Source organism: Physeter macrocephalus, chromosome 4, assembly GCF_002837175.3.
Source record: "Physeter macrocephalus isolate SW-GA chromosome 4, ASM283717v5, whole genome shotgun sequence".
NCBI lineage: Eukaryota > Metazoa > Chordata > Mammalia > Artiodactyla > Physeteridae > Physeter > Physeter macrocephalus.
Genome location: NC_041217.1, coordinates 55,051,253 through 55,067,489, shown reverse-complemented (window position 1 = coordinate 55,067,489; position 16,237 = coordinate 55,051,253). Strand labels below are relative to the sequence as shown.

At 35.3% G+C, this 16,237-nt stretch overlaps 1 protein-coding gene across 4 annotated transcripts in view; it reads right to left on the bottom strand.

The window, feature by feature from the left end:
- The window catches only part of AKT3 (AKT serine/threonine kinase 3), a 397,960-nt gene that overhangs the window by 284,240 nt on the left and 97,483 nt on the right, over window positions 1–16,237 (bottom strand). The window contains exon 2 of one of the 4 annotated variants that reach the window (XM_055084210.1): window positions 11,011–11,056. The exons of the other annotated variants lie outside the window; for them this stretch is intronic. The gene's annotated coding sequence lies outside the window, so the exon portion shown is untranslated. The remainder of the gene's footprint in view (window positions 1–11,010; window positions 11,057–16,237) is intronic. 4 annotated transcript variants of the gene reach the window in all.

Below are 16,237 nucleotides of genomic sequence, written 5' to 3'. Positions count from 1 at the left end.
CCCTTAAAAGCCAAAGCATCCTCATGAAAAAGCAGGTAATTTGGTAGTGATAGGGATAGAGAGCAAAGAGGAACTCATTTTACCCAAACACCTGACATCCTTCAACCAATATATCCATATAAAATCAAAGCAAGGCAGATAAGGTTCTGCCAATCCTATGCTGTTTAGACGGTTGCACAGGTGGCCTGGCCAAGCCTCCCTGCCTGAGCTGAGGAGAATGTCAGCACTGTGGTAAAACCTGCCTCCTGTTGTGGGCCCACTCAGACTCCAACAGATTACTTCCACGCCCCCCCCCCCACCCAGGTCATGACAGAAAATGAGCAATTCACACAGTATAAATGTTTTTGGTTAATGTGAACGAATTAATAACATTCAAAAGGAGCCCAACCTAGATAATACACACTGATGCTGAATACACACACTACTGGTCAAAATCAGGACAAGGCAGCTCAACCTGACATCTGTTAAAGGAATAAAAATAAAGGGCAGACAACAGACAACATTTAACTAGGGTCAGTCTTCATAAATCAGCCTATAATACCAATGGTTTATTATTATAAGGATTCTTGCCCTTAACTGCAATTTATAAGGTCTAAACATGCAAAGCTGAAGCCCTATTCTTCTTGAAACAATGACTTAGGGGTATTTAGAAGTCAGGAAACCAAGTTTCACATCCTCTTAGGCTACAGAAAAAGAAATTCCACCCTCTTATTTCAAAGTATTTCTAGTAAAGAAAAAAAGTAAAACCAAGAAAATGAAGTATCATAAATATTTTAGAAACATTTACTCAAAAATTTAATAGATCTGATGCTGACCTAAGTTTTATAATACTAATAAAAATAATACAATTATAATACTGATTTGATAGTTACCCATAGTGCAATGTTGATATTTTATAAGAATTCATCTGTGTGGCCCTCAGCTACATCTCTTTAAAATAAGTGAAAAATCACCATTCCAACAGCTTAAAGTACCATGTTGCAATCCTATGATACTAAGCTATTCAATGGAAAGTATCAACAGAGAGTTTGCTAAGATTCTTTGAATCCCTTATGTGTTATTATGGTTCTTATACAATCCTAATCAAACACATACATGCGCACACCACACACACCCTGTATCGGCCCACCTTAAACCAAACTTTGGTCCTCAATACATAACCACCTTGCCTTTTTCCCTCTAAGACACTGCCAAAGCTCTGTCCAGGTGGTATTCTCACTTACTGCAGCAAGCAATAAACTCAGCTTTGTCTTATCAACACATTGTGAGGGAGATATCTGGAAAGGCAGCATTTGACACTATAACAATTATAAATTTTAATAATTATCAGGAAAAAATTTATAGAGTTCTTGAGAACTTTCAGCTTGCTAATGCATCATACAAGCAATTGTAAATTTGGATTATAGAGCTTATTTTACCTAAAACCTTATGAAACGGCTAGACAGGCAATCACAATGCTCTTTTAGAAAAACTTCTGGTCATAAGCTGTAATTCCTCAAGGTTTCAAAGGATAACCAGCTGAAAGAAAACTTCGAAACATTAAAATCTTAAAGCTTTCTAAGATTAATGAGTTTAAGGTACATATCCTAAAAATTACAAGGAAATATTTTTCCTTAATAGATTTAGTCTCACCTTAACAATACTACCTGAGAGGCTGAATATGAAAACAATGACCAGACTACGTATTATGACAACAGAACTCTGACCTCTGCAACCAGCCCAGGAAGCCAAACTACAAGCTCTACAGCAATGAGCCCAAAACAGTCAGGACCTGGGCAATGACTAACCTTGTTCATTTTTGCCTCTGCTTCTAACTCGGGACCATCCAGAGAAAGCTAAATATGCTCCCCAAACCAGTCACATAAGATGCCTGCCTCTAGCTTCCCCATGCCAATAGTCTCCAATCAGGGCACACCTGAAGCCTCCCTGTTTTTAGTCCCCTGCCTGCCTTGGAGTATCAGGCAAATGTAAGTGAAAGTGGCTGACTCTTGCTGCTCAAGTTCTGAGTAGTCTCCCTTTGTTCTCTTTTCAGGGTAGTCTATGTCAATTTCCACACCACAAAAGTACAGGTCTGAGAGGCTAGCTGTATTCTAATATATAAAAATAAATACTTCACTAATAAAATGTAAAATGCTCCCCCATGTACCACCTAAACCGCTGCATTGTACCTGGGTTATGGGCAGGACTGCTGACCGCTGCAGGAGTCTCAGTCAAATAGGCCAACACTGTAACCTCCTAGGGAGATGAAGTTAACAAGCTTCTTTTCTACGCTACTATATGAAAAGTCTCTATTATCACTTCTAAATCAGAATTTCTGAAGTTTGACGGAACTAACAGAATATTTTATGCAGGGAGGAAAACCACACTTAGACCTCTAGAATGCTAAGTTAGTGAGTGACCATCTGTCTACAACTTTATAGGAATCAGGAACGGAAGCCTGAGTGGATGTGAGTGTGGAAGGGAGTGGGAAAGGAAAATAATTACCACAACCTCATAGCTTTTATGGAAGGCTGCCTGAAATGCCTATGACCCTCCCTTTGCACTCATATTTCAAGATGCAAAATTTGAGGTCTAAATATTCCCACAACAAAGCTATTCAACAATGTAAAACAAAGCTAGAACATTAGGAAATAAGAGAATGTATTTTGTTTCTTTGCATATAGATCTATTCATCTTAAACTTACAGGTTTTTTATACTGTTCTAAAAATCCTCCAATGTGGATTGAATTTAGCTGTCCAATAAGCTTAAATGTTTCTCAATCTCTGGAATTATTAAATATGTCTAATGTGTTTTTAAGTAATAACCTCAGACTCTAGTTGGTCTAGAAATTTGCTACTTAGTGGTGACTTTAAAGAGTTGCTGTATAACTGACACTAACTAGTTCATTAAAAAGAACAAAGAGTTTGTATACTTTTAAATAAAAACAACTCAAGTTCTAAAAAAATGAGAACTAAATACCAATGAACAAACAAGTACCCTCAAAAACTATGTGGTAACACATCTATTGTTATGTGCTTTTTCCAATCAGTATTGTTATGGTTCTACAAAGATTCCAGTGCACCAGACTGTAGCTAATTATGTATATTCAAGTGATTAGCAAGCACTTGTTGCCTCTTTCACACCATCCTCCAAACAGCAGCCTTTGAGAGGAGAATAGACTGCAAATTTATTGAGAGAACACTGTTAATCCTTTGGGGAGAATGTAAATGTAAACAGGACTACTCTACATCAAGGTGCTTTGACAACAACAATCATCTGCATAAACACATGCTCAACAACAAACAGGTGTTCTATTTCACAACTAGCACCCATTTGATGCTTTCAAGTAAGCATAATACACAAACTGTCAGAAGTACTTTGAAACCAGCTGCAATTACTATAATTAGCTGCTTTCCTACACTTTATTTCCTTTTACCTGTTCAGTATCATGCAATGCCAACTCATACACTCCAAGTAAAATGACCAATTCAGGGCTTTCGCTCTTAAGGTATAGAGAGAGGACACACTAGAGTCAATTCAAGCTAATTTAACTGGAACCTTCTACAAAACAACGCAATCAAAAATACCAAAGTCAAAACTCAAAACTTTTGTTTTAAAGCACACATTGACACAAAAGATAGTTGTTGTTTTTTTAAAATTTATTTTCTTAATTATTTTTGGCTGTGCTGGGTCTTCGTTACTGTGCGGGGGCTTTCTCTAGTTGCGGTGCGCGGGCTTCTCACTGCAGTGGCTTCTCTTGTTGCGGAGAACAGGCTCTAGGCGCGCGGGCTTCAGTAGTTGTGGCTCACGGGCTCTAGAGCGCAGGCTCAGTAGTTTTGTGGCACACAGGCTTAGTTGCTCCGTGACATGTGGAATCTTCCAGGACCAGGGCTCGAACCCGTGTCCCTTGCATTGGCAGGTGGATTCTTAACCACTGCGGCCAACAGGGAAGCCCAAAGATAGTTCTTTTTCAAAAGCTATTTAAAGTTTTGACTGAAGAGACAAATCAATACTGTAGTATTGATTAAACAGAGGGGGAAAGGGGGAAATATTCTAAAAATTCGTCAAAGAACAAGTAAAATGCAGTGCTAGTTATTCAACTGGAATACTAAACAGTAGTTAAAAGCCATGACCTACCAATAGTTATAGCTATAATACACAGCATGGATACTGCCCAGAAACACAAATACAGAGTGAAACAAAGAAAATTTCAGAATGCTAAGAAGTAAAAGCTAATCATCATAAAAAATATCCAGTAACCAAATCCATATCTATATAACTATAGATGTAAGTCTAAAGTCAGGATTTTCAAATAAATTAACATGAAGCCTAAAACCCACAAGAAGTCAAACATGGCAGGACCTCTGAACAGGAAAAACATGGCTAGTCCGATCCTTCTAAAATCCAATTCAGTGATAGATATGATAGATATGCTGTGAAGTCCATGAGGGCAGAGGCTGTGTCAACCCTGTGTGTCAGCATATCTCCTGTGCCTAGCTAACACTTCAGTAAACGGTAAGTATCTGACCAAAAAAGAATTCATGAATGAAAGAATGTATGAGTGAATGAATCAGTGCATAAAGTTCACAAATAAAGTGAAATGCTAGAATATTGTTTTTAAACCATGTGAGCTATGAAAAGGAAAACTAGATCATACTATTACATTTTAAAATATTTGTTAAAATATCATTTTTGTAAGATATTTAAAACTTTACAGGCTAATCGTACTGAAAATAATTAGTAATATTATCTTACGGCAAAAAAAATATTGTTCTATTTCCCCTCATAACATGTTCCTTCATTATCAGACATTACTATAGCACGCCCAGAAACAAACTTTAGCATCTGAGTGGCTAAGTCTTCCTATCATCATCATTATCTTCATAGTCATCATTGTCGTTGTCATCACTGTCATTATTAGTCTTTCCAGCAATTTCTATCCTTTTTAATTAGACTGAGCTGAAGTAAACACATGTTTGACACAATCATATGTGGAAAACAAAATTTCAATTCAATACAAGGGTCACATTTCAGAAGTACCAGAAAGGAGAGGAAGAAAATGATGGGTATGTGAGATAGTCCCATGGGAAATTAAGCAGAATGGCAGAATGAATTTGAGGTTGAAAATTAATAATTCAAATATTATCAAAAAAGTGAAATTACATCCTTTTGCTAGTGCTAAATGCAAAATATGTCCTAAGTAAATATTAAGTATAATGGTAATATAGGGGGAAATACATTTAGCATTGGTTATATTTAGTCTAAACTATCTGCCAAATATTTATTTTTAAAAATACAAATCTGTAAATATAAGAAAATGTAAATACCAGGCAGGAAGGTTGAGATGAGGTAAAAAGTGTATGCTTTTGTAGTCAGATACTTGAGTTCAAATCCTGGCTCTCCAACTATTAACAGTGTGGCATACAGTTAATCTCTCTGAAGCTCTATTTCTTTCTCCATAAAGTTGGACAATAATAATGCCTACCACACAAAGTTGTTACAAGGCTTAAATTACATAATATATATAAAGCAGTCAGCATAGTGCCTGGTACAGGCACTATGAGTGACTGATAAATGTTAGAAATTACAACCACTAAACCATTAGCAGCTACAATAATCAACATTCAAATTCCAAAAAACTGAGGTCAAGGAAAAAGAAGGTCTCAAATGGCTAGGCTTGATGCCCAGTGTTAATGAAATTTCCTAGAAAAGAAAGGTACTAAAGGAGGCTGAACGAAGCAGTCACAGAAGAAAATGAAAAACAAGAATTAGGAAGAAAATGGCTCTACAGATAAAGGTTTAAAAGTCAGGAAAACACCAGCTGTAGAGCAATTTTGTTCTTAAAGATATTTCAAAGGGAAAAGAAAACAAGAATGGAGAATATAGTAACAGGAGAATCTTAAAGAAATCAGGAAACTTGGAAAGTGCTAAGTGCTAAGATAAAGATGGAAGCCTAACTGCAAAATGAGAAAGTCAAGGCATATGCCAATTTAAAAAACAAAACAGAGAGAGGTACAAAGACTTTGTTCAAGATTCATCTACTTTATGGGCTTCCCTGGTGGCACAGTGGTTGAGAATCTGCCTGCCAATGCAGGGGACACGGGTTCGAGCCCTGGTCTGGGAAGATCCCTCATGCCGCGGAGCAACTGGGCCCGTGAGCCACAACTACTGATCCTGCGTGTCTGGAGCCGATGCTCTGCAACAAGAGAGGCCGCGATAGTGAGAGGCCCACGCACCGCGATGAAGAGTGGCCCCTGCTCGCCACAACTAGAGAAAGCCCTCGCACAGAAACGAAGACCCAGCACAGCCAAAAATAAATAAATAAATAAATAAAATTTAAACTGTTGATTCATTCATGTAATTAAAAAAAAAAAGATTCATCTACTTTAAAAACCTCAAAGTCCATCTGATTCCATTCAGATGGATGCTACCCATATTTTTCTATTTTCTTCCCAACTTCCCAATGGAGAGTACCCATGCTAGTGGCACTTTGTGGATACTTACAAGTATTTGCTGAATAAATGAACTGTGGCACACTTAAATAGCATATGTAAAATATTATCTGAATACAGTCCCTTCGTCATCGACTACCCAGCCCTACAGATCTACTTTCCCTCCCAGAAAGGTGGGAGATTCCGTTCTGTCATACTTTTGTTGGTCCCCTTCCAGTAACCTGATTCCCCTCACACTGTAGCAGGTAACTTACTCTTCCTTTAAGTCTCAGTTTTACCTTCACAACCCCTAGAAAGCTTTCTTCACTCTATCATGTATAAGATGTATGAACTTGCACAAGTCACTTCAGAGCACTTACCAAAGTGTGGATTCAGTTATATTTAACTAAAGAAGATGAGAAGTAGAAAGAGAAAAACAAAAATGAAGAAGTAGAAGGCAAAAGGAAAAGTGGGCACTCAAGGCAGGGATGAACAGAGTAAGAAATGAGAAAGGGTAGATTTCCTTAATGGGACATTAGTAAAACAAAACTAAAGTCCTGTTTTAAGAATTTCAGTACTTTCCTCTTGATAAAGGTTTTACATTAGATAAGACAACACAGTCCACTAGGGAAGTAACTGGGTGTCAATGATGAGAATGATATTTTGCTATAAATCAGATGAAATGAAATCAAGGGTCAAAAAGTGTCTTCATCCTAATCTGCGAATTAAATTCACACATAAAAACTGATCAATGTTGAAGTAGGACACAGCTGAAAAGTATAAAAAGATTCCAAAATACTGTAGTACTTTAGTCTTTTTATACAAATTAGCTGTTCACTTAAAAACAACAGAGTAGCATTCTGACCAGTGATTAAGATAAACTAATATACTCAAATTGCACCAACTACATCTATAGCCCAGCAAAGTTAAACAGAAGAAAGCAACAATGAATAGACTCGTCACCAAAAAAGAAATGTTTGTTTTTGCAGGTTAGCTCCACCATTTTTTTCACATTTGCATCCTAATAGTTCTACTTGGTCTCCCCATTATGCAACAGTTCTTTACAATACAGCCAACTTCCCTGACAACTGGGTTCCTTTGCCAGATTGGCTTTGTCTAAATCCTAAAGCTGTGCTTGGCTTTGCACTGAGCCCAGTGGCTGCCTGTGATGTGAATGCCAATGAAGACTACAGACCCTGTTGTCTAACAAGTCAGAGACTGAAAGATCTCTTTGGGGTCAACAAACTGTCTCGACTACTTTCTTAAGCTTAAGAGACTGGAAAATGAAGCTAGAAATGCATCCTATTTCTTAGAAGGCCAGCAGGAAAAAGTATTAAATGTTTAACATTCATCAGATATTTTAGGGCTTCAGCTTTAAAGACGGGCTAGTAAACCTTCACATGTAAATAAAGTGCTTGTTCTTTTAAACAGAAATAAGCTTAATCTTAAAGAAAACATGTAAAAAAATTTCAATTATATCAAATTGGAGGGTGAGAGACTTCACATACTCAAAATTATATAAAAACCTTGTGCCCCACACTTCCTACTTGGTAACTGATGGAAGGAGATTAATGACAACGATATAAAGATGGTAAACTATTACACTGTAAAATTTGGCCTCCAGCTATAATCTAAGAAATGCAAAATTATGTAACTCTAAAGAGCCAATTCTTAGGTAATACCTACTAAACGGCAAACATTAAATATGCTAAAAAAAAATTCAATAGTACAAGCAGAACAATACTGCTACATCAATTTAAATTGTCAATGAAAAATAACATGTATTGTTTTTTGTTTGTTTAATTTGCTATTCAGGTACTACTATGCATTTCCTTACATTTTAGTGATTTGAGGCTCCCTTTTTCTCCTTACAACTAGTTTGCCACCTCTCTTATTTAATCAAATCCTATCTGTTTTACCTCTTAGATAGTTCTCAAATTTATCCACCTTACCCTGTTGCCCCAACCCTAACTCAGATCATCCTGATGTCTCACTTGGATTCTTCTAAGAGCCTCCTACCTGATCTCCAGCCAAAGTGATCCATCAGATACATAATCCAAGCCACATATGCAATTTTAAATTTTCTAAAACCACGTTTAAAAAAGTAAACAGGTAAAATTATTTTAAATAATATATTTCAATTAACCAAATATATCCAAGATACCATCATTTCAATAAGTAATCAGTAAAAACACTGAAATATTTTATATTCTTTTTTTCCCAAAGCATGAATTAAAAACCCAGTATGTGTTTTACACCTACAGTACAACTCAATTCAGATGCTGTATTTTCAACAGCTTAAGTGGAATGTAATCCTACCAAAACAATAAGCAATCCTTTAACAAAAGTTAAAGTATTTTTATTGCTCCCATTTTTAATTAAAATTAAATAAAATTTAAAATCCACTACCACAGCCATACCAGCCACATTTCAAGAGCTCAACAAGCACCTGTGGCTCGTGGTGACCGTGTTGGGCAGCGCAGCAGCAGGGTTTCAATCTTCGTCTCTTGTGATCCAAACCCAACGTATGCAAAAATGCAAACTTCTAAGACCTTATGTCTTAAAGCCCTTTAACCACTTCTCAGTGATCTTCGGACAAACCAGACTTTCACAGAGGCCCTGCAACATTGGCTTCCTCTTCCTTTTCCAGCCTCGTCCATTTCCACTCAAACAATGTTCCTTACAGGGGACACACTGAGCTGTCCCTTTTGGCCTGTGCTGTTTGTTAGTCCTACTGAACACCTTTTTTCCTTCCCCATCCCTGTCAACTGGCCACCTCCAGCTCATCCTTCAGGTTTCAACTTAGAGATCATTTTCTCTCCTCAGATCCCTCCCACGTGCATGACACAAACTCTTGTGCAGGCAGGAACCATGTCACTCTTGTTCACTGTTACATCCCTAGCATTTATCAAAATGCCCGGCACTCTGTAGGCACTCAATAAATATGAATCAATCAACAGAGTAACCTGAGCTATCTTAAAACATGCCCTCGTGTCAACACATGTGGCAGAAAGATAAGAGTCCTCCTGTGAGCTCATTAACATGGTTTTACTATCACTAGCCAGAAATAAACTGGTGATGAAAAACTATGCCAAAATTAACACTGACAAACACCAAGACTCTCAAAGTTGAGATATTCAGTATGAAGTAATGCTTTGTACCTAACAGGTTCTTGTGTGTGTTCACTGGAAGGGTAGTAAGCCTGAAGATCAGAGGAAAACTTTCCCCCCATTTCCTAAAAGGAACATTCATTAGTATAATTCCAGGCTTCTTTCTTTCCCTTTACTCACTCTAATTCTGTAGTAATTTATCTGGTGGATAAAATTGGGGGGAAAAAATCTTGGTATGCAAAATTAAGCTCAGCCCTTTTTCTTCCTTTTGAAGCTAGTCTGCTGTCTTTGTTCTTATGTGTAAGAGATCAGCAAACTAACTATACAAGGCCTGCAGTCTGTTTTTCTAAATAAAGTGTTATTGAACACAGCCATGCCCATTAGTTTGGTATTGTGTCTGGTGGCTTTCCTGCACTACAATCAGAGTTGAGTAGCTATAGTTCTGACAGAAACCATATGAACTGCAAAGGTATTTACTATCTGGTCCTTTACAAAAAAAAAAAGACCCAAGTTCTATGACACTGTCTTATTTGTACTGCCTGAAATGTGCTTGGGAAAGTCTGCCTAACTCTGTAATTCAGTCAGCAAGCCATTTGGCTCTCACATTAAGACCTCCAATTTAACATTTATCGGTAGTATATTTTGGCCTCCATCTTTACTCTTCATTTTATGCCTAACAGTATATACAAGGCCAGATAGGAGAGTAATTATTTATACTGTGCCCTCTAGAAACTCTAAAACTTCATCTATGTAAATTTTCTAAGCACATTTATTAAGCTCAAATATGAAATTTGAGGGGAGGGGCTGAGTCAAGTACTTGCTCAAGTTATGAAGTACCTGGAAATCTATTTTTTGAAGGAAATGTTGGCCGTACATCTGGGAAATGTATGTTAGGTCTTTCATTTTATAAAAATTTATACCTGTATTTTCTGTAAAAAGTTTGTCAGTCTTTAGACATTACTGATTTTTGTCTCCTTGAATGTTTCTCTTTCTCTCAAAACAAATCAGTATTACACAAAAAGGGGTACTATATCGCGTATTTCCAGTAACACTAGTAAAAAACTACTCCAATAATTTATTGAGGAGCATTTATCTTTTTTTATCATACTGATGTTGTTTAAACTAAAACCTTTTGGCTAGTGACAATTCTATTACACTTACCTGTGAAATTTTACATGTAAGAATATTAATCTTGACAATACCTCTAAGAGGTTAAATAGAAGGAATTAATATTTTCCTTTTATAAGTTTATAGAGCACAGTCCAACAATAATCTTACATAAGATATTTAAATAGTCCAGTGAGAGTGCTGCATATTTTTATCACATGCTTCTTATTCATTTCAATTTCTTAACCAATTTTGTCCTATTTAAGATCATTTCCCTGGTACCACACATCTCACATTTTCAAAGTTTTCTACTCAAGTCGCTTAAGTAATTTAATACAAGAAGATTAGCAGACACATGATAATACATAAAATACTTCTTTACCTCAAGTTATTAACTAAGGCTTATTTTTGGTTGCTGGGAATTCTTCCTAAAACAAAACCAAGAAAAAGAATAAGCAAATTAGAGCGTTTCAAAGAAATCACTTCTGTATAAAAAATTTTAAATGAGAGATGAAGATAAAAAGGACTTATTTTTCTAAATAAAGTGTTTTTAGTCTCAATTAGGGTGTGTTCTTTGTATTCACAATGTTCAGCAAATACTGGTAGACTACAAAACTTTTTTCATGATCCTTCAATATATTCTGTGACACACACCTCCTGTGAGAGTTGTCACTTTACTAAACCGAAAAAAAAAAAAAAAAAAAGGCAAACCAGTTAGAATCATGTGAAAATGATGGGATTCGACATAAATGATAAATATGACTCTGTGACAGTCAGAAACCTTAAACATCTGTCTTTTCTTCTCATTTGGTAGTATAGTAAAACAAACTTTTTGGTCTTTTTTATTTTGCCATCAGAAACCTATTTCTCCTCATAAACATATTTTCTGAACTCTAGTATTTAAGGAAGACAGCACTCTGCTCACAAAAATCACGGATGGGGCTTCATGGTATCTTCTAAAAATATATACACACACACACACACACACACACACACACACACACACACACACACACACACACACACCATTTACTGAATTCCAACTGTATTAGGTTACTTAACCCTGACTGCTAGAACAGCCCAGAGCTGGCTGGCTTACTACAGAGACTTTGGAGTACATAGCCTTCAAAGTCACCATAGCAAGAGAAAAGATCAAGGGAGGAGGTACACTGCCTCAGCCCAGAAGTGACATAATATTTTTGCACACAGTCCACTGGCCAGAAACTAGTCATATGTATCCAATATAACTAATGGAAAGGTAGAAAATATAGGAGCACATGGAAAAGTCAGTCTCTACCTCAGAAACATAGCTCTAAAATACTGCTCAAAGAAATTCCAAACTCTGTATTAGAAGATAAGGCTTTATGTAATTGGCCACTAAAACTAAAATTAGTTAGATAGATCAACTTTAAATTACACTCTCTACAAAGTCTAGTATTTTTCTTCTGGTGCAAAAAAAAAAAAAATTATACTATTTGTTTAAACTACTTCATTTTGATAGCTTTTTCCCAAAAATGATATCAATAATTAGTTTTAAGAACACTTAAAAGATAAGCATTTGAAATTAATTTTATGGTTTGAAATACAGAGAATGTTTTATTAAGTTAGAAAAGATTTTCAAAGCATTTCACAATTTAACAAAAAGAGGTAGTAGAACAAATGATTATGCCAAATGTTTTATAAAATATCTAATTTACAATGCCCCTTCTTAACATAAGGAATTTTATTTTTTTTGATGCAGTGTCATAAAATTATTTTAGTACTCCACATGAATAGCAAACTTAAGAAAGTGGCTCAAAGACTTCAGTAATCATTGGGGAAAAGCCAATTAAAACCACAGTGCCATATCACTATATATCCAACAGAAACACTAAAATTAAAAAGACAATCTCAAGTGTTGGTGAAGATACAGAACAAATGGAACTCATAAACTGCTGATGAGAATGTAAAAAAAAAAAACCCCAATACTTCAGGAAAGTACCTAACAGTATCTACAAAAGCTGAACATAATAAGCATATCCTATGGTCCAGCACTCCAACTTCTAAGTATATACTCAACAGAAGTGTGTCTATAGCATACTGAAAGACATACAGCAAAAAATTTTTAAAAATCCAAATATCCAACAATCAAACAGATCAATAAACTGTGGTATAGTCATACAATGGAAACATCATATAGCAATTGGCATGAGAGAACTAATGTTATACGCAACAACACGGATGAACTCTTAACAAACATAAAAAGAAATGACACCACAGGATTCCATATTCAAAAGCAGGCAAAACTAATCTATGGTGCAGAAGCCATCCTATTAGCGTGGTGGAGGATAGTAACTAGAGGGACAGCAGGTAAAAACGTAGAAGGTACTGGTAATGTTCTGTGTTTTTATATGGATGCTAGTTACATGGTGTGCTCACTCTGAAAATTCAGAGGGGTTTTCTTATGATTCTTTTACTTTTCTGTATGTATCTCATACCCTAATGAAAAATTTACCTCAGAAAATTATTACTGGTAAAAGAAATAGAATCTCCTGATTTACTATATTTTACACCATGATGTATTAGTTCCAATATTCCTTACTATGTTCAATGGTAATTTTTGAAATGGCTATTCTTGTCACCATGTGGGGATCTCATTTGTGATAACTATACTTATTAGTCCTTATGAATTAAAATATATATGTTTATTATTTTCTCAAAAAGATATTTCTTTTGCAAGTAATGGGAGAGGTTTTCTAATTTCTTGTAATGATCTTGTTCAAGATCTCAGTTCTAAAACAGAAGTATGGGGCATATCTATATAATAAAATGAAACACAACACTAAAAACATTTATTTTAAAATATCACACTATGCTAAAACATGCAGGAATTTTTGAGATGATTTAGGTCAATCCCTCTTATTTTACAAAAAAACAGGTAAAGTAATTTGGTGGCAATAGATGATATTAGTACTCAGCTCTCCAGAATGAGAGATTATTAATCTCACCTCTGGACTATTCTCCTGCCCATCTGATCACTGGTACTAGGAATGGAGATTTTACTACTTCTAGGGATTTCCTAGAAGATGTCTTTGAAGTGGGTTTAGTGAATTCAAGACATATACTAATTATATAAAATAAGCATCAACAGTACTCAATAATATTTATCTTGAAAATAGCTTTCAAAGAAACAATGCATTAAACTTACTGTAGTGATCATTTCACAATATATACAAATAAAAAATCATTACGTTGTACACCTGAAATTAATCCAATGTTGTATGTCAATTATATCTCAGTTTAAAAATGTATTATGTAGACCTGCAAAAAATTAATTTAGCAAAATCCGCATTAACTCTGGAACATAAATTTAATACACATTATCAACAAACTGCAAAAGCACAAATTCCCTGTGTGGAACCAAAATGAAAAGATCTTTCACTGAACAGTTTTTCACTTTGCTTTGTTTCTATTTCCCTATTTCAACACTTATTTTACTAAATTCAAACACAGGTAGTACTTTATATTCAAACTTTCTCTCTGTATCTTCTTTTCAGTAGTTTAACATACATCTCTAACTTGGCCTATCAGTTCCATGTCTTTTTAGATCTTCTCAATTACAGCTGTGTTATATATTTCATAACATCTGAATCACATCCTATTTAATTATTCAATTAAAATGTATTCTGTCTTTACATTTCAGTGAGCTAAACATGATTTATCTTGAGTGATATTTTTTCTCTAAATAATACCAATACAAGCCTATAGATGATAAAGCTAGTTAAACACACAAAAAAAACTTTAGAGACAATTTCTTGTCAACCAGTTTGTCAGGGAATTAAGTCATTAACCGCCACTTGCTTGGGTTATCTGTACCCTTATTTTTTTCAATAGAGAACATAATAAGAGATGAAATTTCAAAGTTTGATAACTAGGCCATAGTCAGAACTGCAGAATGAATCTCTGATTCCTAACACTTTACTGAGAAGAGAAGGAATCCCATAACCTCTGGATACTTACTGCCTGTTGATATACATATTATTTAATTTAATAAATGCGTTTAAGACAGTAAGGCATCAGAGAAGACATAGAGAAAAAGAGAGAGAGAGAGCGGTCACAAGCTCTTTTCCTTGAAAATCTCCAGTAAACTTTATGAATGGAAAAGAATTATAAGGAACAGAGAATGAAGAAGGCATCAAAAATTTTCAGCCCTGTATTTTACCACTGGAGAATTCTTATCGTCTAGAAGAACATGAACATGGCAGTGGGCTGAGAGTGGGGTACCAGTACAGGAAAGGAACAACTGCAAGCTGCCATGCTAAGCTTCAAAACAATCATCAAAAGGAGCTTTGGGAGCTCACCAGCTGCAAAGTTTTTGTATTAGGCTGTGATTCCACTGGGAGGATGGGAGCCCCTAAATAATAATGTCGAAAGAGTTTTTACATGCTTAGAAAGCTATTTCAAGCAAACAAAAATCTACATTTGTTCCTAATGGAGGTTAAGGCCTTTAGGGATTAGAGATAGAGAGCATAGATGGCCATTATCTAAATAAACTTATTATTCTCAGTACAACAAAGGAATATATTCCTAAAAAGGAATATATATTTTCACTGTAAAGCCTCGAAGAAATGAACTTACTTTTTATATTCCAATATAAATGTCAGAAAAAAGTTTCATTTTGAAAATTATATGGCAAAGTGAATTTAAGAATTAAAAAGTGGTTATAGAAAAATTCCCAGAGGAATTTCATTAATGGAGCATTGCTGCATCGTAGCTGAATGCTTTTTTTACCATAGAGGCTATAACTCATAATGATCAATTCAACATAATTTTGAGAAAGCAAAATTATGATGCAACTGCTGGGAAGTTTTTACTGACCTCCTTTCCTGTTTTACCATTCTACCTAGTATAATTCAGTAAATGCAATGTTCATGTTTACCTGTCCAAAAAGCAAAATAATTTTTTTTTCGAGACATTTAGAGATTAAAAGAAGGTATCTTCACTTAATAGACCAAAATATTACCTAACAACATCTGGTCTTAAGAACCAATGAAATAGTAAATATTTTTCTAGTCAAGGAAAAGGCTTTTGTAAAATTCTCAAAGCAAGTTGCACTTGCATCTTCTGCCTATTTCCAGTTATTCCAAATAATGTATTTGTTTCCTTCTTTGCAGCTTACCAAGTCTGTGCCACAAGTTCTGTTCCTGGCCCCTTGATGCAAAGGGCTCTCCTGATTAATACGTGTTTTTATATAGACCATAATGATGTTAGCAAACAGTTACCTTTCCAAATGAAAGTATTAATATTACATTGGGAAGTACCACAGAAAATCACCTTAAAATATAAACCGACTTTGTCCATAAACACAATAAAATTCAAAAGAGAGAAATTTAAAACAGCGTACTTAAGACACAGTATTGATTTTTTGCAAACATGGCTAAAAATCATTTAAGATCATAATGGATCACAAGTAACTAAGCGTCAGCAATAAAATGGGTTATGTAAAAACCACTGGGATATATGGTTAGGCATATCATATGCAGAAAGTGTGACACTATGCTTTTTCTACTATAGTGGTTTTCAAATTGTTTATATTGAGACCCAATGTTTCAAGCAATATCTCCTCAGGC